This window comes from Podarcis liolepis (assembly GCF_965112155.1).
Source record: "Podarcis liolepis genome assembly, chromosome: 17".
Classification (NCBI taxonomy): Eukaryota; Metazoa; Chordata; class Lepidosauria; order Squamata; family Lacertidae; genus Podarcis; species Podarcis liolepis.
In genome coordinates this window covers 25,323,496-25,348,543 of record NC_139571.1, presented here as the reverse complement: position 1 = coordinate 25,348,543, position 25,048 = coordinate 25,323,496, and positions in this window count along the sequence as shown.

Sequence of the window (25,048 nt, the reverse complement as noted above, 5' to 3'; positions counted from 1 at the left end):
ACTCTATTAGTGTTCTTATTTATTAAATTTGTATACTACCCTTCATTTGAACATTGCAGGGAAATCCACAGCATAAAAATACAAAATGAAAATACAAAATACATAACAAAACCAATAATCTCCCTCCCACATGCACATTTAAAAGGCCACTGAACGGGAATCAGCCCAAAGGCCTGGTTATAGAGGAACAGTTTTGCCTGGTGCCTAAAGATGAGTTACGAAGGCTCCAGGGAATCTTCCCTCAGGTGAGCAGTTCACAGATGGGAAGCCACAGCAGAAAAGGCCCATTCTCATGTTGCCACCCTCAGGACCTCTCATAAAGGGAGGGGGGCACATGAAAAAGGGCCTCAGTTGATAATCTCAAGGTCTGGGGCGGTTGCCCTGCCACTGCCATCTGTGCTGCCCATCCTGCCGCCTCCGCCACTGGCAGAGTATCAGTGCCAGCATTGGTGCCGATTTCACCCTACCCTGTGCTGGAGTTTTAGGCACCGTAGTTCATCCCTCACACGGTTGCAGTTCCTAGTTTACAATTCTTTGAAGTGAAAAATGTGCTTTGAAAATGCTTCAAAGAGGTATACTGTGTATGCGGCCCAACTTTAGATGTTCTTGGAGCAGTCATAGAAGGAAAACCAGTCCTGTGCCCCATTTGGCATGTTACAGAGCAGGCTATGGTGTGCCAATTGTAGTCTTCCATGTGCCAAATGTAGTCTCTGCCAGGACACACCTTTTCAGGGCTGTCTTACCCATAGGTGCTAGGGGTGCAGGGCACCCGGGCGCTGGGCTCTCAGGGGCAACTGGCCGAGAGTCCGGGGCCCAAGAGTTGAGTCTGGGGAAGAGCCCGCCCTCCCATCAGTTGGTCAGAGTGCCATAGTGGGCTCTTCTGCTGCGGGCAGCTCAGCACTGTGAGTTTGGGGGCAACCAAGCCAGCGAGACGCTGAGGTGGTTGGCTGGCTCTGCCCTCCTGTGCACCTGGACTGAGCAACCGGGAGGGGAGGCGCCAGGCGAATCTTTGCACCCTGATGCCACATATGCTTAAGACAGCTCTGCACCTTTTGCCAGACCTGCTTTGCACCTCAGGTACTACTGCATGAGTAGATTGTGCCCTTGAACTCTATGTGTGTTGTTTGTGTGGACTGAGCTGGGAGTAGAGAGAGTATAGAAGGCAAAATTTGCGTAGAAGGTAAAATCCTGTACAAAGGTAAAATTTGCATTCATTGTTTCACCCTATTTTTGTCTCTGGCTTTCATTAAGTTGTCATTCCCCCCTCCCCCTTGACATTATTAATCTTCACACCTATTTTAGATTTGCCACTTTGAAGTTCTCCCCCCCCCCCGCCTTATCACTAGCCAATGGGATTTTTTATATCAGCACACATTTAAATGAATTCATGTGTGCAGGGAAGCTACAGTCTTATCTCTCTTCGTCTAGATGAGCTGGTAGCTCTAGAAACTGCCTGTGTGGCTCCTATCGATTAGGTTCTACTTTGTGTATTTCTCATCTCAAGATGTCCATTCTTCAGCCAAGGTGACAGGTTTCTCTCTCTCTCTCTCTCTTTGGCCACTGAACAAGAAGTAGGAGTTTCTTCAGAGCTGAACATGGCTCCCCCCAGTGTTCAAAAGCAAAGCTGAAGACTTTTCAGCCTCTCCTACATCAGGCTTAAGAAAAATGAGAAAGCTCTTCTAAACTACAGCCATTGTTCTCAAGGAGCAATACTTAGTGCCCTGGGATGACTGTTGGCAAATATACTGTGCATCGCTTTTCTAATCTGAGATTCTCAATAAGATTCTCACTAGTTAAGGCTGCCAATCAGGGAGCCAAGCCTCTCTAAAACAAATAATCAGTTGTTGTTGTTTGGCACTTGAACCCCTTTGTACAATCACGTATTCAAACTTTCTAATGTAGCCAATGCATGATACTAGTGATATACAAGTCCCACCCAGCCAGTCTTATGAATGTTTAAGAGGATTTCAAGAAAGTAACTAGAAATGAATAGTGCCATTGCCAACAAAAGCAATGCTATGAATTATCCAGAACTAAGGTCCAGAAAAGAGAGTTGATCCGGCCTTATCATGTCATCAGGGTTGTGTATCATTTGTTACTGTGCACAAATGCTTGGTACAACCACAGAGCTGGTTTCTCCACCAAAGGTGCTCATAACATCTATTTTTAACTACATTTTCTAACTAAACCTTTTCAAACATGTCAAGCAAAAAGGAAACAAGGAACTAGGATATTACACTGTAATATGATAGATCCTTACTGTATCTCAAAGTAGCATTGATTACTAAGCTGCCATTTCCTAGTTTGGGGCAGGCGGTGAACTGTTGACCTTTATTTTGTCATCTGACCCTGCTGTTGCAAGCTATCTCTGGAGGGTCCTGCCTCATAAAGTCTGAGAATGTCCGCATCATGGCTTTCATCCAACTTAAGTTCGGGAGCAATCCAAACCCAAGATTCCCCAGGATGAGCGGAGACTGGAATTGGAGAATCTCCAGCTCTGCCAGCTCAACAAGGGTTAGACCAGCTGAAGTCCCTCATCCCAGCTCAGTCAGAGGTATGTCCTCCATCCCAAAGGGGGTGTTTTGGAGGGTGAGGAGAATTGCTACTATTTCAGAATTTGTTCAATTGAATCATGTGACCTGGTGGGGTGGTGAATTCCATTTCGCTGCTTGCCCTGCCACTGCCGCCTTGATGCCCATCCTGCCGCCTCTGTGACTGGCAGAGAAGCAATGCCAGCATCGGTGCTGATTTCAGGTGAGATCTCACTGATTTGGGGTGAGAGCTCTCATGCTGCACAAGAGACCTTGCCCGAAATTGGCAAGAGCTTGCCCAAAACCAGAGCTGCTGCTGCTTCTGTTCCAGCAGTGGAAGTTACAGGACAGGGGGGCTCTGCCTTAGGGGCTTCTACTGCCTGAGGTGGGAGCCTCATTCTGCTTAATGGCTGCATTGGTTCTGGGTGGAGACTGTGTTTTTGTGGAACACCGAACATGCCCCATTTCTGATCCCAGTGTGACAGAACTGTCAGAGGAATAGTGATGATGGCTTTCTCCTGCTGCCCTGGAGAGCCCCCCAGTGCTGGACCTCACTCTCTGCCCCTGGTTAGGGAGGTCCACAGCACCTTCAGTTGCCATTCTAGGGAACATAGGATTGTTTCCAACCCACACAAAAAAGTGAAGGCATCTCCCGGTTCTTGTGCACACCTATTTGTCCAAAAATGTAAAGCAGTCCTGATTCTTATCTGCCTTATACTGTACAATAACGTGTTGTGGTTTTTGTGTGTGTGGTTTTTTTTAGAAAAATTAAAATAAAATAAAAATCTCAACATTTTCTTTTGAGAAAAATAGATCAGGGCTATTTTTCACAGCTGACAGCACCTTATGCATATATTATTTCCCTTTATACTTGGACACCTTCAGTTCTGCAGTTCCAAGCACGAAGAATTAAGTGGTGTGTCATTAGATGATATGTCTAGTAATTCATATCCCTTCTGGCTCTTGGTTTGCAGCAATGCAGCACACATCTCCTTAGTGTCCTCTTCAAAGGTTATTCCATGCCTCTTCACGAAGAAGTGAATGGAACTGTATTCACCGTCACTAAATAACGTCTCATTCACATAACCCTTAAGATGGAAAGGTATTCTGTCCCCGTGACTTTTCTTTTGAATTGGGACAGGTGGAGTCATGTTTGATTTGGCTCTCCCTGAGGAATGGCATGCAAGCGCTTTCTGATAGAATTCTAGAGACGGTGGGAAATTTAGTTTCATGTCAAAATGGACTGATTGCATGAGAAAGGCCAATTGCATACCAAATGCTCCATGGCCCAAAGGGCTGCAACCATAATGCATGTCTTTTCCAGTTGCATTGTGGGTTTTCAGTGCTGGATCAGGCATTGTCAGGGAATGGTCTGAAGATGAGAACTGGAGGAATGCATTCTATGACAGAGCAGCTTCTCTCCGATGGAGAGCTAGAGGGGGAAGAGTCGTGCCCCCCCCCCTGTCCACAGCGTGTTCAGTAGCAGAGAGAGAGAGAAAAAAACTGAACAGCTTAGGGAGGAGTTACCCAATTATAATATAATGACAACAGAACCAGAATGGAGGGGGCAGCTAGTTGAGATGTCTCTGGAGAGTGTGGGGAGACCCCCCTCACCACGGACTCGGAGGTCCAAACGTATCAGAGAGCAAAGGAGTCAGAGGGAGGCACCCAAAATGCAGCAGAAGTTGGAAGGAGGATTAACTAGCCAACCACACCCCTTGCAGAGAGCTGTGTATTTGTGCTCACAACATGATGCTGTAATAAAAGGACTATAAATATATCAATTGCTTGTTCATTCTTATCTGTGAAGTTACTGAAGGGAGGGGAGGACTCTCCATGCCTGACAGGCATGTTAATGGATCCTTCCTGGCAGCAGTGGCACTGAGCTCATAAGGACAGAAATGGGGCAGGGCCAGGCTGGAGATCTGTAGGGTGGCTTCAACCCAGAGTTTCCTTGATCTCATTGCCACCACATTGTACTGCCCCCATTCTCATCCTGATGATCAAAGCAATGCAGCTTGCCCCTTGATATTTTTTTTGGGGGGAGGGGGGGGTTAGGAGTACACATTATCTAGTGTTGTAATGTTGAAATATATTTATCTGCAAGCTCTTTAGATGTTATGTAAAATATAGAGAGTAACAGGGAGCAATCCCACTGCTCTGCCCATTCCTGAGTTTCACTTGTTTGTTGAGTGTGTGAATGGGCTTGGTATAGCATGTGATGATAAAGGAGCTAAAAACATTTCTTGGCTCCTGTGACTATGATTGCTCTTAATATGACACTGTAGGAACTACTTTTGCGTGGTTCTCTGTTGTTGGAGATATTTCAGCTTCTGTTACAGCCTGAGTTACTTTGGGTTAGCTGATACGGGTGTGGGATCCCAATTTAGCCAGATGGCACAGCATTGGATTTCAACCAAGAGGTTGTATTATTTTAGAGGAATGTTCATTTTAGTTACTTTTAAAGCAAATGCACGTGTGAAATCAAATGATACCGGGCTATTTATCAAAAGTTCGAATTACACCTTTGTGATGAAGGTATGAGTAATAGCTCAACTTGCACTAACATCACTCATGGGCTACTCAGCAGCATATTCAAAGATGTTTGTTTGCAATCATTCAAAGCTAATTTGCTTCAAGACCCTCAAAAAGAGCTGTCATGACTCTGGTTCATAATATCCCCACCTGCAGGATTTTAATTATACCCCTAAGCCACTCGTTGGCCTGATTCTCATGTTACTTTTTGATGTGCTTACTTTTTCCTGGGACAATTTTAGTGTGCGTCAGTTTTGTATGGTGAGTATTTCAGTTCAGCTGTGCTCTCACTTGCTGGCATTTGGTGTTTGTCATGTTCAGATGAGTTGTGGATTTCAGTGGATTTTTTTTTTCTCTTATAGGAAAGAGCAGGTTTTCCAGTCCTAAAATGAGATGTTCACCATGTGAAAACCGATGCCGAAAAAGTGAAAAAGGAACTGTTTCAATAAGTAACATGAGATCTGGGCAAAAGCCTGGCTGCTTGAAAATCAGGTTGAACTTCAAAGCTCCTTACAATACAAAGGAGTAATGAATGAGCAGGCAGCATGATATACTTGTAGCGAGTTGGCTATAGTTAGCATACCAAAGAGAAGGCAATGCCACTAGGTTTTTCCTGGCCTGCACAAAGAGGAAATTTGAGACAAGGGGGAATCATTTAATCACATGACCACCCACCCCCAGCCTGTATACCAAAGTAATACAGCCCTAGTCAGTGTAGTGAGTTTTTAATATTTTTGTACTCACATTGATTTCTGCCAGGAGTTTCGTGAAGGCATATTGTAAATTGGACTGGATGAAAGAAAAACCAGAAGAGGCCGATATTATCAATTATGGTTGTGTGTGTGCAAGCAAGGAAGGTGTAATGTCAGTTCATGAAAACATACTGTATGGTGCTTAAGTGTATATTTCCAGAGGCAGGGAGAAGGAATTAACAATGAAAGAATCTAAACTTTCAACAACATCAAATGACTGAGACCAGTGTCACTTAGGGACATCACAGCAGAGCCCTTCATCTCAAACCACAGCAGTAAAGACTGCAGTGGCCCCATTCAACCCAGTGTGCGCCAAATTAAAATGTGGAGATATTTAAGAATATTGCAATATGTTGGCCAACATGACGACAATTTTTGAATTATAGTGAATTAAAATTTCGTTCTATGGACATAAACATTCATGCCTGCATAATAACACATATATTGAGCATGGGCAAGTACATGTGAATTTGTGGATGAACATTAGTTAAGGAACAAGTAGGATCAATATGGATGACACAATCTAAATCCACACAAATGGTCTCTCCTCTCCACCCTTTCTGGTTTCGTGCTAGAGTCATTGGAAGGATGATTCTAGCTGGACGCAGCACTGATGTCTGTAATACTGTGGTAGCTTGGGTTACAAACACCTCGGGTTACAAACACTTTTGATTACATACTCTGCTAACCTGGAAGTAATACCTTGGGTTAAGAACTTAATCTCAGGATGAGAACAGAAATCATGCGCTGACAGTGCGACGGCAGTGGGAGGCCCCATTTGCTAAAGTAGTACCTCAGATTAAGAATGGTTTCAGGTTAAGAACGGACCTCCAGAATGAATTAAGTTCTTAACCCGAGGTACCACTGTACAAGTAAGGTAAAAAGGTAAAGGACCCCTGGATGGTTAAGTCCAGTCAAAGGCAGCTATGGGGTGTGGCACTCATCTTGCTTCAGGCTGAGGGAACCGCTGTTTGTCCACAGACAGCTTTCCGGGTCATGTGGCCAGCATGACTAAACCACTTCTGGCACAACAGGACATTGTGACAAGTGCCAGAGCACAAGGAAATGCTGTTTACCTTCCCGTCGCAGCCGTACCTATTTATCTACTTCCACTGTCATGCTTTCAAACTGCTAGGTTGGCAGGAGCTGGGACTGAGCAATGGGAGCTCACCCCGTTGTGGGTATTCGAACCTCCGACCTTCTGATCTGAAAGCCCAAGAGGCTCAGTGGTTTAGAGCACAGTGCCACCCGTGTCCTTTGTCATACATGTAGACATTTACAGCACTTATTAAAACATTGTATGGCATTAGGGAGGTTCCATCATACATATAGGATAATTCAATATTCACATATTTCAAGGGGAAGGAGTAGGTCCTGGGGCCAATGATTCTCCTTAGTAGCCAGTGATTTTGCTATAGCCATAAGCTCTCATGGAATTTTCCTTTCTCAGAGTTGTTCAGCCAATTTTAATTTTGCCTAACTGCATTTTGGCACAACTGCACATCCTTACTGCTTCTTATAGGACAAGCATTAATTTTCTAGCTGGATTACAGGAATATGCCAATCGATCCATCTAAAAGTGAACATGCAGTCCTTCTAAAATTGCCTTTAGCACAAAAGGCAACGTACAGGCGCTTGTTCATTCATCCCATTATGAGGCACTTGCCTGAGGCAGCAGAATTTGCCTGTCTTGGAAGGACAACAATTTGTTATTTAATTCACAATTATTGTGGCTTTTTGCTTCCAGGGAGTGGGAGAGGTACTTGTGGGTTTTTCTGCCTCAGTTGACCAAAGAACTTGGTTGGTCTTGGGAATTTTGCACCTTGACTTCTCTAGGGGGAACAGGGTGTCATATGATCACCAGACTCAGGCAGCAAACTGTCTTGGTCCAGCCAGGCTGGATATCTCTTTAGAATGCTAGCAATGCGGTTCTAAAAGGGAAGTGAGATGCTCCTAATGCACTGTTCTCATACTGGCCAGGACTCCATGGCAGATCTGGCTTGCGATCCTTCAGGGTCTTTTCTATCAGATAGGTAAAGGTAAAGGGACCCCTGACCATTAGGTCCAGTCATGGCCGACTCTGGGGTTTTCACGCTCATCTCGCTTTATTGGGCGAGGGAGCCGGCATACAGCTTCTGGTTCATGTGGCCAGCATGACAAAGCCGCTTCTGGCAAACCAGAGCAGCGCACGGAAACGCCATTTACCTTCCTGCCAGAGCGGTACCTATTTCTCTACTTGCACTTTGACGTGCTTTTGAACTGCTAGGTTGGCATGAGCAGGGACTGAGCAACGGGAGCTCACCTCATCGCGGGGATTTGAACCACCGACCTTCTGATCGGCAAGTCCTAGCCTGACCCACAGAGCCACCCGCGTCCCTTTTATATCAGATACGTACACTTAAAATGGGATTGGAAAGAAACTGCAATCTTGCTAGGTTATGGGTTTTTAAAAATGAGCCCCAGCTCTTTGCCTTTCTACAAGTTAGCTATTTGGCTTATAAAAGCCTTATATCTAGGGATTGTGCTTTAGCCATAGGGAACTGATTTTAGGCAAAGGCAAATATATATATATATCCCTTTCTTTTAAGCATTTTTATTATAAAAACCGCATTTGTCAAATACTATATTTAAACTTGCGTGCAAGGATTAGCATTTCCAAGAACAAGTGTGGTCTGGGGTTCTTGGATGCAATCCTAGGCACCCTTAATTGGGAGCAAGTCCCATTGAATCACATGAGCCTTTCTTCTAGAGCTCACACATGAGATCTGGTTGCATGCTTGTAATCCTTAGCACAATTCTTTGGAACCATACTCTGTTGAAATGAGTGCAGCTTTCAGAACATGCCTGAGAATTGGGTGGATTTGGGCACGTCATTCAGTCACAGTTTCGAAATCCATTGCCATGGGATAAACACTTCAACAGAAACAAAATTACATAAAGCACCAGCTGGAATGCCATAGTCCAGGGTAACCAACATGGTGCTCTCCAATTGCTGTGGACTACAGTTCCCATTTGCCTCAGCCAACATGGCCAATGGCCAGGGGTGAGGGGAGTTACAATCCACAGGAACTGGAGGAACCTATGTTGGCTACCCCTGCCATAGTTTCTATGTTAGACCTACCAATGTTTTTAATAAAACAAGAAGGTAGCTTCCTAGATGCCACAGCAAGTGGGACTACCGTACAAGCAATGTAAAAAATATTATTGACCAGTAGTTCCACCACTACATCCTGAAGTGTTTGGTCTATATGTTACTTGGGAATATATAGACCTTTCGGCACTTATCATTTCCTGAGGTATAGGTGCTGTTTGATAGGATGGTTTTGGTCACAAGTTGCTGTTTCTCCTTTCCACAATAATGGCAGGTTGAGCCCAAATGGAGAAAAGTTCAGTGACTGTATTCACACTGCCTACATTCCCTCATGCTCTTCTGGACAGTAAGTATCCATGTTTTGAGCACAGTCTGCCATCACGAAGACCAAAAGTACCTTAGATACAAGTCACGAACAGATACAGGAAGTAATTTTATATTCCTCCCACCCCATTATGATGTGAAGTCCCTACACACCTAGGACTGCCACGTTTGTAGTTTTTATGGTGTTTTGATTTGCTGGAAGCTGTCCAGAGTGACTGGGGCAATCTAGTCAGAGTGGTGGTATATAAACAATAGCTGCTGCTGCTTCTTCTTCTTCTTCTTCTTCTTCTTCTTCTTCTTCTTCTTCTTCTTCTTCTGGATCTCCCAAAATCCACTGCTTGCACGCAGCTCCATTCACACATTGGCACAACACAGAACTATGGAGCTCAGCAATAGAGGAAGAGCCATGGCTCAGTTGTAAGTCATTTGCTGGCATCTCCTGGTAGGGCTGGGGTTGGGCAGGAATCCCCATATGAAACCACCGAAAGCTGGTTCCAGTCTAGGATTGCTATATCTCTAGAAGTAAAATTCAGGACATTTTGCCGAAATTCTGGGCGTCTGGCAACCCTGCAGTAGACACTTCTGAGCTAGAGAAGCCATTGGTCTCACTTGCCTCTGGTGTCCCTAAGTAACAAACAGGTTCCCAAGGATTGTGAAATCTTTAGAACAAGACAGCTCACAATTATTTGGAGCAGCGAATATAAAATATTGTGGGATTTTTTCCCCCCATTGCCATGTAAAAATGTAAAGTCACACTTATTTACATTGCACCCAGAGAGGGCTTCAGAATGGTGTGCACTTAATACTGTGTGTGTGTGTGTGGTGTGCATGCATGAAAGACATTATTAAGCCCCCCCCCCCCCTGCTTAAATAATGTGAAGGGTCTGGCTCAGCCAGACAAAAACCAGGAAATTTGCAGTTCTGGCTGGCACTTCATTCTCTGCTCACCCCTTTGTGCTTTCCTTTCCTCTCAACAATGGGCATGATATGGGGATGAAGCTTTAGCCTTACCTTTGAATTTCCTGGCTTTTGTCATGTTTAAGCCAGACTGTTGGCTTTATTTAAATGCCGGGCTTCTCCTTGCCCTCCACCCCCTTATTTAATGTTATTTTTAACTGACCTATCTTGTTAACCTTGGGAGGGACATTGCTCTGGAGCTGAACACCATTCAAGTAATAATAGCTCGACAACTCACTCCCTGTGGACAGCTCTGCAGAGGCTGTCTGGATTTTTTTTCTTCCCCTATTTTATTTTATTATTATTTTTTTTAAAAAAACACCCATCTCTATTCAGAGCAGAGTCACCGGCTAGTCCTTTTCTTTGCATCTGTGCATGGAGTTTCTCTTCTAAGGAGCAGTTTTAGCAGAGGGAGTCCCAGACAATTGAAACACCCAGAGTCAAAAAGAAGGGGCTGCCTGGACACTAATTAAAACAAAGCTCGTTTGTATAAACCAGGTCCCCTCCCTCCCTCCCCACACCCCCAAATGAAAGTGGGCAAACAAGCATTAGGCTTTTCTCTCCACACCGAGCCCTATAAGCTGCAGGGAGCTATATTTTTAAAAAAATATAATTAAAGCAAATGCCCCTTTTGTTTATTATGCTGCGCTTGCCAAAGTTGACTCCGGCAGAACCTGCCAAGTGTGAACTTTAAATCTAGTATGCCTAGCCCGTTTCCAAATGTTGTCATGCTCTCCTGGGTGGGTGGGGGGAAGCAAGCTCTGAACGCCCCACGTCCAAAGCATTATCAACTTGCACATCTATGATAACCTTTCCTCAGTTTCTATGTCAGCATTTCAATCAGGCTCGGACAATCTGGGACCAATTTTTGGAGGCTGACCTGTAGTCTGACTGCGAAATGCATTTAAAATAGAGAAAGGCAAGGAAGCCTGAAAATGTTCATTTGAGTAACAATACACCACTTAGCAGATGCGCATGCCTGCTACTAATTCAAGATGTTCTATCAAAGGTATGAGAAATGCGCAAACATGCCTGTGATATATACGTTCTTTTGTTAATAGCATATTGCGTTACAAAGGACAGGTGAGGTTCATTCCATTTATCCAGGCCTCTCTCTCTCTCCAGTCTGATTTACTGGTGTCCATGCTGACTTCTAATTAATGAACACTGTGCTCTTGGTTCTTTTATTAGTCACTGTACCTCTTTTTATTATTTTGTTTTTTCATTTCTGTTTCATCTGATTCCTTAATGTAGATTTATTATTTCAGCCTCGTTTCTGGTGATCAAGAGGAAGCATAACTCAGTGCAAAAGGGAGCAGAGGCAAAGCCAGGGGCAAAGCATAAAATGAAATTAGAAACTTTAAGGCTGGAATGAAAGCCCCCCCCCATCCCCATTAGGGTTGAAATCATGCTTGCAAAAACTTTGCTTAAACGTGAGTTGGACTCCCACCAGAACTTTGAATTTCAGACTCCTTTGAACTTCTGAGGGGGGCTGAATTTGAATCCCAAGGTCCAAACTTGCCTGGAGTTTCTTTTCATATATGTAACTGGTTTTATTTTTCCTCTCCCAGCTGAATTTGATTGTCAAAGAGCTCAGGAGTTATCAATCTTTTACGGCATCGCCAGTCTAGGATCCTTCTCTTCCCACAGGGCAATATATATGTTCAGAGAACCCTTGCATTCTTCTCTCTCCCTTCCAGAGATGCTTCTGCAAATAACCTCCATCTGTGTCTGCACCTTTCCACTCTTCAAAATCATAATGCAAGATCACTTATGTCAAACAGTCGTTTCCTCATGCACCTGAGGCTTCATGAGGAGTGGAGCCATTTCAGAAGTCACAGGATAGGGAAACATATATAATAATTTTCTTTAACTTTTTTGTTTTCATCCTTTGGTTTTAATAGGTAGAGGTAGAGAAGAAATTCATTTGAGATCACATCTTAATACAAACCTAGTTTAGACTTCCCAAAACAATATGTGAACCAAAATGCAGCCGTCTTTTGAAGTTCCCACCAGTCTGAATGCTGCTGTGGATTTCTGCAGCCCTCAGATTCATATATTGGGGGGAATTTGCATGAAAATACAAATATTAGTAAACAAAACAAAAACCCATGTGTTACATTAGGCATTAGGTAGCAGAAATGTCTTTTTCTTCTTGGTATCCGTCTGTCTCTAAAGACAATGGAGTGTCCGTCTGGGGGGGGGGAGTCAAACTGCTGGAGAATCACACCGCCTGCTGTGGCTGCAGAGAGCAGTAACTTGTAGCTGCTACCACCCCTGTTGCTTTTTCTGAATTTGCAGTGACCTCTCTGGGGTGCAAGCCTGGACAGTATGTATGGAGGTCCTGGGTTCCCCCCACCCCCACCTTGGCCTCGCTGATGTGATCCAAAAGAAACCTGAATGATACATTTGGCACTAGCGTGGCTGCAGGAGTTGTCAGAAGGAGGCGTACAAGTCACCATCCAAGCTTATATTAAGAGAAATATGTCAAAATATCTTACGAATTTTCACGAGGCCTTTTATTGTTGTTGAAAAACTCACAAACTGCTGGCGAAATGTGGTGAAAAAATGAGAAACTGAGATATACTGAAACTGAAATATTTGTCATCTGTCTCTAACCCTCTATTGGGTTGTTTGAGATGTTATTGTGTGAACTTTTTTAGCATGGAAGGGGACTTTGGAAAGAAGTTGGAATAAATGGACTGTTCTCCAAATACTGAACCCAGAGAGATCTTACTATAATCCTCCTATGAGCTGTATTGGGACATGTGCTTCTTAGCTTGTTCATTCATTACCTAGAATTAGGGCAGAGCACTGAGGTGGACAAGTTTGCTGATGATAATCAATTGTTCTAGGTGGTTAAAACAAAAAAGGGGAATTGCAAGGAGCTCTAAAAGGATCTCTCCACCTTGGGTGAATGGGCAATAACCCCCCCTGTTTTAGACTCACCCCTCTCCGAGTGGGTGGAGTCAGCTGACGTAATCCAATGCCTAAGCCAATACCTTTTCACTTGCTGTAATCAATAAAGTTGTGGCCTTTTCTTGCCCATTAACTTTATATCACGTGTCCTTGTGTTTTCATTCCACTATGCGGGGATCGGGTCCTCGAACCACAAATGCAATTCAGTGCATACAAGTGTAAAGTGATGCACGTTGGGGCAAAATAATCCTAATTTAGCACATGTACTCACATAGTCTGTTGGTGAATGCACGAGAGAAAGTCATAGCAGGTAGTTCAATGAAGATATCAACCCAGTGTGCAGCAGCTAAGGGAAAAAAGGTGAATTCCATGTTAGGGGATGTGGTGTTTGCTCATTCCTTGTGATGTTTGTACAGGGGGGTGGAAATGGTTAATGTAGATTGACCAATGAGAAAGCTCTGATTTTGAGGCTCAGCCCAGGGGTTTACCAGAGGGAGATAGAGGAGTGAGGTTCAGACAGAGGCAGTAAAAGTCGAACATAGTGGTTGTGACAGTAGAGTGAGAAACAGGGATAGAACTGAGAGAGAAGGCTGTGACAGTGTGAAATAGTGCCACATCTAGTTAAGGGCGTGCATTTGAGAAACCGTTCTGAATATATTTAAAACTTGTTTGTTCTTCAATAAACTTTTCTCTTCGTTGTTGACTTTGCAACCTGACTGAGACTCAGTATTTCACCAGAAGAAACCTGGTTGGTGGCAGTGGAAGAATAAAGCAGTGGTGTACAGGTCAATAGTCCGTGAAACGACCAGGGGCTCTGTATGAACGCCACATGGATCTGAGAGATCTGCATTGGCTCCCAGTACATTTCCGAGCACAATTCAAAGTGTTGGTGCTGACCTTTAAAGCCCTAAACAGCCTCGGTCTGTATACCTGAAGGAGCGTCTCCACCCCCATTGTTCAGCCCGGACACTGAGATCCAGCGCTGAGGGCCTTCTGGCGGTTCCTTCATTGCGAGAAGTAAGGTTACAGGGAACCAGACAGAGGGCCTTCTCAGTAGTGGCGCCCACCCTGTGGAACACCCTCCCTTCAGAGGTGAAGGAAATAAGCAGCTATCCTATCTTTAAAAGACATCTGAAGGGAAGTTTTTAATATTTAATGCTGTATTGTTTTTAATACTTGACTGGGAGCCACCCAGAGTGGCTGGGGAGACTCAGCCAGATGGGCGGGGTATTATTATTATTATTATTATTATTATTATTATTATTATTATTAATGATAATAACTAATAGTTAAAGGGAAAAGGATAGAGCCCCACAAACGTTTCTGGAAATAACTTAAAGAAAAATCAAGAAGATATTGGTTATCCGCCCCGCCCCCAGGCCATGTCTGATTGGATCATAAGCATGTTAGGCTATCCGCCAAAATATAGGTAAAGTGTTCTGTTTATTTATGAGTTAATCTAACTTCAGAAATAAGGTACCCAGCAGCTGTGAACACGCAATCCCAATTTCTCTCCGGTCAGAAAAGCAGCCCCATTCTTTCTCGCTATTCCCACTTCAACATGACCTAGCAACAGCAATGGCAGAAGCAAGACATGAGAGAGAGAGAGAGAGAGAGAGAGAGAGAGAGAGAGAATGCAGCCTGGGGAAATGTAGTTTTTGCAAATCCCCTGGGCACACTACATTTCCCATGTAGCAGATGGGAAGCCGGAGAATGGTTGTAATGAGGGACTCTGGGGCCTGGTTCTAGTAGGGATGGATGAATTTGTCAATTTGTGTTTCTTTCAGTTACTCATTTTCCCACACTTGAGGATAGTTTGCCACATTTTCACATCACTTCATAAATTCGCAAAATAAGTCCTCATGTAAATTCACCCGCATTTTCGTGCAGATTTCTTCCCGTACACACGTTTGCATGTAATTTTGCCACAAACATCTATTTTTGCAAAGTGATTACCCCTAATACATTTAGTATGGTATATTTATTCATACAAATATTTATAGACCACCCTTCATGCAAAATATCAATACCATAGTCACTAAGACATGAGTTTTTATGCACACTTTCACAGCAGTATATGCATTTTCATGCACAATACTTGATGATAGAACTGCATTGCAAAATTCAGAAAGCTGCAAATTTTGTGGGGTGACTGTGTTTCAGTTCTTGTATTGTTTTGGAAAGGGTGAAAGTTCACCTTCAAATGTGAATAGAATAAAATTTCTTCTCCATCCTTTAATTCAGGTGTGTGGGGTTGTGTGTGTTAGAGGGGAATTCTCTAAATTAAAATCCAAGCTGGAGAAGAATTTGGGACCTGTAATACTCATCTTATAGTTATATTGACTATTACCAGCACCTTGGTACACAAAGTCACTTCCAAGATTGATGACCTGGTTCTGCCTTAATTACTCCAGCAAGATACCAGTATATTTGCTGGGGAGCTCTGGAGTCGTTTCTTACCCATGAGTATCTCTACTGTCACAACAATTTTTGGCCATTTCTGCTGGTACAACTTTGATTTCTTTGCCTCTTCTAAAAATAGGTGGACTGGTGTAGGGGAGAATTGCTCTTGCTGCTTTAGCGATTGATTTTATTTAAAATTGATGCCATGCTCAAGTCCATTTAGGAAATTTGTTTCCTTTCAGTGAATTCTCTGAATTATTCCTTTTATGCTAAGCTCACGGTGTACTCTCATTCATGCTGAATAAGCAAGTCTGGATAGACGGCAGCAGTTTTTCTGTCACTCGGTGATTGATAGCAAGCACGACTTCCAGGCGATGCGGACTTTTCATTGACCTCTGCTAACTTTAGGTACTGGATTTGAATTCTAAGTCACGTCCTGCACCAGCAAGCATTTCAGAGCCTTGAATTATGTAACTGCGGTTGCTGCCGCCTGCATTTAAGGTACCCTCACGTAGATGGGCTCGGATGTACAATGCATGCACAGTATACGCACACAGAGTGAAGACTGGTGTGCTACCTATAAGCCAGGGACATTTAATTTACTTGCTGTTCTTTGGCAGCGACAGGATGTTGTCATTTGTCCACTGCAGAAACCAGGTGTGCCCTGAGTGCTTGTCCGCCTCCTTTAAGGCCATTGTGTGGACTCAGGAAATAGATATTTCTACACCAACATTTCTGCCCTGCAGGATGGCGTTGGGGAACCCTTTTCATCCCTAGGATGACATTCCCTCATGGGCAGCTTTCCAGGGGCTGTATGCCACTGATGGCTGGAGCAGGGCTGGGCAATATCTGGTTTTCACAACATCATGATATACCACCAGCTAAACATTGTGATATACCGATACATCACAATGTCTGTAATAAGGATGGTGCTATGTAGAAGCATTGGCTGGCTTCCCAGTTTTCCCCGCATTGTGATTTTTTGCTGGCAACTGCTCTTGTGATTTGCTGCCCCCCCCCCAGGAGGCAGGGGAGAGGTGAGCCAGCAGAGGTCGCAGGAATCTAGAGAACCATTGGCTGGCTTCATGGTTTTTCCCACATGGTGATTTTTGCATAGCCCCCCCCCCATCATGATTCACGATACATTGCTGTGAGTGGCTGTGAGGCCTGGAGGCCACTCCCCGCAAGGCCCTTTCCACCTGGCCAGACTCACCAGCCCTACTGAAGAGGCTCCTCATGAGGCCTGAGGAACATCGCCCGGCTATTGTTTTATTGATTTAATATACTGTACACCGCTTTGAGGGTTTTTTTTTAATTAAAAATGTAAAGCAGTATAGAAATTGAAAAAATAAATAAACAAATTGCCAGGTCAAAAATTATGAAACCTATATCACAATATGGACTTTAAACCAGTTTGGGATGATATATTGATATATCGTCCAGCCGTAGGGTGGAGCCAGAGGCACAAGTGGGCAATGCAATGGGTGGGACTCTTACTGTTGTAAAGTGTCATGGATTGGACTCAAGAGGTGAGACGGATGAGGAGTAGTGGAGAAGACCCACCTCCCTTCTCCTGATGCTGCAGGAGAAGAAGAATGCAGCATTGATTTACAGCAGGGGGCTGAGGAAGGACACATCTCAGAGAACGACAAAGAAAATAGTTGGGAAGTGTTAGAAGAAAGGGAGGGGAATTGCGAGAGAGTAGTCAGGTGACACGGGTGGCGCTGTGGGTTAAACCACAGAGCCTAGAACTTGCTGATCAGAAGGTTGGCGGTTCGAATCCCCACGACGGGGTGAGCTCCTGTTGCTCGGTCACTGCTCCTGCCAACCTAGAAGTTTGAAAGCACATCAAAGTGCAAGTAGATAAATAGGTACCGCTCCGGTGGGAAGGTAAACATCATTTCCATGCGCTGCTCTGGCTCACCAGAAGCGGCTTTGTCATGCTGGCCACATGACCCGGAAGCTGTACTCCCTCGGCCAATAAAGCGAGATGAGCGCCACAACCTCAGAGTCGGTCACAACTGGACCTAATGGTCAGGGGTCCCTTTACCTTTACCTAATCAGCTGACATGTTGTCACTGGAGAGTATTTCTGATCCCCCTTCTCCCAGAAGTCGGCGTTAATTAAGAGCGCAGGAACAACAGAATCAAAGACGTTTGATTGGTGACCACCAGTGTATTTTTGTTTGAACAGAGCTAGGAGCCTCAGAAAACATTGGCTTATAATGAAGAATTGGTAGCTGTACCATTAGTATAAAATATAACACAGGGTGTGTGCATGCAAATGTGTGTCTAAGTTACTACTGGACCAACTAGCGGAATAAGAATAAGCAAGTTTGTCTTCTCCTTCTCTGGAAGGTAGGACTCAAACCAATGACTTCAAGCTGCAGGAAAGGAAATTCCAACTAGATATATGGGAAAACAGTAAGAGCTGTTAGGCAGTGGAACAGTCTCCCTCGTGAGGTTGCGGACTTTCCTTCCTTGGAGGTTTTTAAGCAGAGGTTGGATGGCCATCTGTCATGGGTGCTTTAGCAGATATTCCCATATTGCACGGGGTTGGACTGGATGACCCTTGGAACCCCCCCCCCCTTCTATCTCTTAAGATTCTATGATTCTAAGACTTCACAGAACAGCTCTGCATTAATTTACTGTGAAGAAAACCACACTGGAATTTTACAGAATGCAGAACCAAATAAGCTAAAAGAAAAACAACAACCCCCTAACTTTAATGAAATTATTGTTATTCTGTTCTGTAAACCTATTACGTGATCAGCAGGAAGTGATGCAACACTAAACCGAGTTATCAGCGTACAGGGAATTCTCCCAGGGTGAGAAGTGGCCGGTGACAATATCCAGCACTGTGTCCTATGCAGCTTACAATACAGTTAGGCAAACTTACTTGGTGTGATATCCTCTATAAAACTGTGTCTGCTAGTGGAGTGAAACAAGCTGTGATTTCAGTGCCTCTTGCCCCTCTCCTGAATATGCCTGTCAGCTGCACACAAACACACACACACACACAGCCACATGCCAACATTTAATGAAAACAAGAACGGAGTTTTGGGGTACCCTCCTATCCCAACAGAGGTGTGAGTGTCAAAGCATCTTGCAACACATTGCAGGTTATAGTAGAAAGCACGGTTTTAATGGACCCGAAGATACAGTGATCACAAACGGTATCTCTTCTGCTCCAGCCAGAATTACTGAGATCCCAGTTCCCATTACAGCTCTTTAGATTGCAGCCTCTACATTTTGATGTAACCCTACCAGGGTAGCTGAAGATATCTAAAGCTTGAGGATTTATTAGATGTGAATATACATTTGTGTGTGTGTGTGTGTTTTGTTTTTACTGGTCTGGTGCCAGTAAATAAGCCACCAACCCCCTGGCTGAGTGTCATTTGATAGGAAAAGGCTGGGATCACAAGGAAGCCTTCTGTCTTTTCACAAAAAAAAAATAAAAAAAGAACAGGAGGGGGAAAAGTGCTGAGGTAAGCAGTGTCAACCCCAGCTGCATCAACATGATGGTGGGAAGACAAATGAGAGCTTTCACTGCTGGATATGGGGGATAGAGAGCCCACAGCTCTGAAAACCCTCTTCATATTCCTGAAACAGCTGTCATAACTGAAACTGCCAGGGACTGCTTTTTAAATGACTCCCTTTGATAAGAATTCTCTCACCAGCCCTTTCTTTCAGCTTATAAACACACTTGCAGCAACACGTAGCTCATCGGAGAGGTAGCTGGAGACTTGAATCGCACTAGGCTCCTCTCTTTCTCCTCTCATACTGAGCCACAATTATCACTGCCTACTACAACGGCGGCTCCCGCCTTCTTTGGGGCTTAAGGTCTAAAATCAGATGTCCTAGAAACCAAGCTTTCTTGGAAATCCATCATCCTTATCCTTAAGGCCTGTCTATTGCATCTCAGAGATGTAGGAGCTGGTTAGCCTTTCTTACTACCTCACATGTGCCAGGGCTGAGCTGTGACCTTGACACTTTTAAGGCTTAGCTCTGGTGACACTCCCCTGCTTACATGAAAACTGTGCTCTCCTGAGATACATTTAAAAGCCCCCCCCCCAATTCTGGGAACTGTAAAAGGTAAAGGTAAAGGACCCCTGGATGGTTAAGCCCAGTCAAAGGCGACTATGGGGTTGCGGCGCTCATCTCGCTTTCAGACTGAGGGAGCCGGTGTTTGTCCACAGACAGCTTTCCAGGTCATGTGGCCAGCAGGACTAAACCGCTTCTGGTGCAACCAGAGCACACGGAAATGCTGTTTACCTTCCCGCTGCAGCTGTACCTGTTTATCTACTTGCACTGGCGTGCTTTCGAACTGCTAGGTTGGCAGGAAATGGGACAGAGAAACGGGAGCTCACTCCATCGCGCGGATTTGAACCACCGACCTTCCAATTGGCAAGCCCAAGAGGCTCAGTGTCTTAGACCACAACGCCACCCATGTCCCCCCCTGGGAACTGTAGTTTACCCATCACATGTAGTCTGCCATTACCCGCACCGTTAACTAACTACCATTCCCAGGAAGGGAAGATATGTCCTTTAAATGTATGATGTGTATACCTCCTAAGATCCCGATAGCGTCGATTTTTCTCTGGCGTCAACCCTACCCTGTGCAGCCCGTCCTTAAATGTGTTAAATGACCTACCATGGCTTTTGTTATTAAAGGCAGTGACTCATTGAACAGACGACAATGGAATCAGCAAAACAAATGAATGAAAGAAAAAGCAATGGAAGTTTTTGCAAAGTTAGATTGGCCCGTCCCAGTGTTCCTTCCCAGGAAGGCGTGTGGTGGTTTGCTCAAAGACGAAATGCGATGGCGTTCGTTTTGCTCGGTGCCTGTGATCATGATCTGCTAAGTGGCAAGAAGCGGCGGAGGCAAAGGAAGGTGATGTGTGTCTGGGCAAGCACAGTGAGGTGTTTTGCCAGCGAGACAAACTTGAGACGGGGGCAGCTTTCGTGCCACGGGGCCCGCCAGTTCCTTGTGCCTGTTGCCTGGGCAATGACTGGGGGATTATGAGGAATGCTTGGAGACGATGGCCTTCTTTGGGGCTCATGGATAGGAGCAGAAGGGGGTGGATGGCTTTTGTCTATCTGTTTCTTCTTCTTTATATTCAACAGATTAGACAGGCGGGTTGCTGTGGCGACGACACGGAGGAGGTCTCCTGCACACCTGCACCACAAACAAGGAGTCCCGCCAACATGGGACTTACAGAGTCCTGGAGGCAATTTTTTAGCTGTGGGAAACACAGACAGGAAAGAAGTGGGAGGAGGAAGGAGAAGAAGGAGAGGTACACAGACAAGAAAAGGGAAACCAGGGCACTGTCTGCTGAGGTCCACAACGTACTCCTTGTTTACAGCACTGCCTTTTGCACACAGACTTTGCACATGACCATCCTAAAGCTACTGCCCCAAACAAGTCATAGGTCAGAGCAGCAAATGAGCATCTGCTTGGGCCAATGCTTTCCACAATGTGGTGCTTTCACTTTATTATTTTAAAGAAGGAAGGAAGGAAGAAGTACAATGACCGTGCAGACAGCAAACTGGACACCAGAAAACCAAAAGTGCAGGAGGATTAAAAATGAAAGTGGGGGGGGGGCTGCATGTGTGCGCGCACACAAATGCTGTTTCTGAACTTAACTCGCATCCTTAAGAAAGTTAATTACGTTGTGGTGGGAAAAGGTGAGGTGGGGGTTTATAAGTCTTTTGAGCTAAAAGCAAAGAAATCTTGGAGAGAGAGAGAGAGAGAGAGAACAGGAAAAACGTTAAAACCAGTGAGCACCTAAAGGCAAACATGCCACTCTGGAATGCTCTGGCTCCCCTCCAAATGTTGCTAATGAACCAGCCAGCCCTGTACAGTGTCCTTGCCTCACCTCTCCTGGACAGCCCCCCCCCCCCGCCTTCCAGGGCTCCCCCTCACCCATCACCTTCCTTCCCCCGCCCTCCCCTGATGGCATTCATTGTGATCGTGTTTCACTGCGAGCTGAAATTACTTTAAAGGAAGCCCAGGTTCAGGGACAACAACTTGGAGGCATTCATAGACCATTCTATTACTGCCGGGAGCTTACACAACAATGTCCTTTGCATAAGACAAGGGTTTGTTGCCTCTTCCCACTCAATCATTTATGTGGCTCTCTAAGTTTCCCACCCTTAGGAGTATTAGATGGGAGCACAAGCTCTGCATAGTCCAACGCGATGTTTCTGCTAAGATAGCTGTTGTCGCTCACATGGCTGCCAGTGGGTTGTCGCCACTTAGCAGCAACTCAAGGGCACAATGTAAAACATGGATTCTGCAGAAGCAGCCACTATTTCTGCAATGACCATAGCTAGCAAACTGCATCAGTGAAACTGACGCCCCCAGATAAAAGCCAGGGCTTTTTTCTTTTTCTTTTTCCAGCCAGAGCTCAGCGGAGCTCAAGTCCGGCACCTCTCAGGTGGGTGCCATGGCCATTCTAAGAGAACAAGGGAGAAGTTCATGGTGGGCTCCGGCACCTCTGTTTTTCTAGAAAAATAGCACTGAAAGAGCCTGTGGTGTTTCCTATTAATCACTATGAATTAAGAGTGGGGAAGAAATTTGGTTCACTTTGCCTGTGAATGCGAGCCTACCTCATTTGCCCTTCTCAACACAGCACACGGACTGAAACACAGCTGTCCTTCAAAACCTTCACTTCTCTGAATTTTGAGATGCAGTTCTCCAACCAAATGTGGTCACAGAAATCCATTTAGTAAAGTGTGCTTGTGTGCATGAAAACAACACGTGTGGTGCTTGCAGAAATATGTATATAAGGTAAAATTTCATATAAAAATATGTATATTTGAAGCAATGGATACCAAATGCTCAAACTGATGTGGAAATGCGGCAAACTGAGCTCAAAGCTAGAAAAAAAGAGTGAGAGAGGAACGGACATTGGCAAATGCCTCCCTCCTGTACAGGTGTGTTTAGGCAGCCTGGCTACCAAATCATCACTGACTAGATTCAAACTAATTTTGTCACCCAGAAACCAAACCACTATGTCACTCTGTTAAAGGTGATGGAATGCATGGGTTTCTGGTAAGGCTAGAGCAGGGATCAGCAACCTAAGGCCCATGGGCCGGAAGCGGCCCATGAGGGTTGCTTAACTGGCCCATGAGCCGCCCCCAAACCGAGCTGCTTGCTTGGTGAGTCCCCGTGCGCTGTGCTAGACCAGTGCAGCGCAACGCGGGGACTATCTTCCGCGGCTCCGGAAATCACTTCTGCACAGGCCCAGATGCTGGAAATCGCATCTGCGCAGGCACAATTTTTTGTGTCTGGGCATGCGCAGAAACGATTTCCGGCAATGTGGACATGTGCAGACGCAATTTCCGGCGTCACGCTGCGCCAGCCCTGCCCACAGAGGATCTCCGTGGGAGTGACCCGGCCCATGCCCCGTAAGCCTTGCCGACCCCTGGGCTAGAGCAACTGAAATTTCAGCTATATCATGTCACCGTTTGATTACCTAACTTTTTGTGCACCTTCAGGGAAAAAAGGAAACGCTAATTTTGCCACAAATCATAATTTACTGTTCCTGGTCTGTCCAAGGTGCTTATACAAAATCAATATGCATTTGCAGCTCCTGCTAGCAACGCCCATTTAACATTTCCAGGAGGATGACAAGGCTAAGTGACTGCATATGTTTCATCCTACTTTATAGCAATTCCTAATGTTTCCTTTTCTTGGTGAATCTGGAACAATACGGGCCATTTACATAGGCTATATTTCCACAGCAGGGGGGCACTAGTTCAATGAATGTCTTCTATTGTGCTGATGTTTAAATAATATTCCGTACCAAATTCTATCATGAAGGGCCAAACTATATGCAAGGCGAGATCAGATGTCCCATCTTTTTGATTTTTTTGCTTAAAACAGCTGTTTGTGTTTCCAAATTTGAATGAAGCAAAATCACTGGGGGAGGTGGGCTAAACACTCATGCCCAAGGTTTATCATAGGTTTATCATAACCAAAACCCCAACTCCACAAGACATCCGGAGTTATTAATGACTAATACTCACCGAAACCCATGGAACAATTTAGTCACGATTAACCTGAAGTCCCTTTTTGCTTGCACAGAACTTAGTCACAACTAAATTTAGCTGGATTTTGGTCAATGGGCTTTCTAAGGCTTCCAAAATTTAGCTTAATGGATGCTTAGTCAGACTCTGAACTTGCACCATGACATTCCCAAAGGTTAGTCTGACAACGAGGCTCCGCATTTTAGCAGGTCTTACTTCTTTTCTGGGATGAAAATTTGGAAATGTGATCTAGGCGAGGAAATTAGGCACACATCCCTGTGTAGCTGACAAAAAAAAGGAAGAGTGGCAAAGAGTTATGAATGTTTTGCACAGGAGGTTCAACTCTGTAAAGAGGGACTGTGGCATGAGATATGTGTGGAACCTTATTCTAAATGTGCAGCATATTCCATAAAGAATGCTGGGTCATGTTTTGCAGCATGAGTCTAGAGTTATTACAAAGTGTTTTTTTCTTTTTAAATGACTGACGTTGAAATATTTGAAATGTGGCTTTTTTAAAAGAGAGAGAGAGAAAGAGAAGATGACTGTTGCCAAAGATTTAGAGGTAGAAATCCAACACTTCACTATACTTCATGAAGTATAGTTATTGTGGTCTTAAAGACCAGTAAATGAGATACAGTGGTACCTCGGGTTAAGTACTTAATTCATTCCGGAGGTCCGTACTTAACCTGAAACTGTTCTTAACCTGAAGCACCACTTTAGGTAATGGGGCCTCCTGCTGCCGCCGCACCGCCGGAGCACAATTTCTGTTCTCATCCTGAAGCAAAGTTCTTAACCTGAAGCACTATTTCTGGGTTAGCAGAGTCTGTAACCTGAAGCGTATGTAACCTGAGGTACCACTGTAATTCTTTTTAAAAGGTTTAACTTTATCCCATCCCATGTGCCCTTGAAGGAACTGAAGTTGGGAATTGCAGCAGGAAGGAGGAGGCAGTAAAGGACGATTGGTGCCTTGAGATTCTAACCATGTGCTAAAATGAGGTTTCATGGAGGCCACTGCAGAATATTGCAATCTACTATCAGATCATTTTAAAAACTCCAGGCATGGTATCTGTAAGGCTTGGGTCTTTCCCACACACATGAGACGCCGCCAGCAGTTAATTATCTAAGATTTATTGGTTCAACAAAAAGCCCCGGTTGGAACTCCGCTAATTTCAGTCTTCCTCCGATGACACAGTTGCCGGAACTAAGCTCCGCCCCCTTCCCCCCAACAAGAAAAACGCCACCCTCTCTTCCTGTCCGTTTCGCGCTTCTTGGCTAATCTTGTGAGTCTACGAGATCAGAGGGATTGCACCCCCCCCCCCCGTATTTCTGTGTCTGTGTCACTATCTGAACTTTGCAACTGAATTCCTGCTCTCTGTATTTCTCCGTTTTTTTGTGTACAAAGGTTGAATTCCTGTGGCTAACTGCTTCTCCCCCCCTCCCTTAGGAATTCTCTCTCTCCTTCCGCTGTACCTGTTTCTTCTCTGACAGTATTTGCATTTGGTC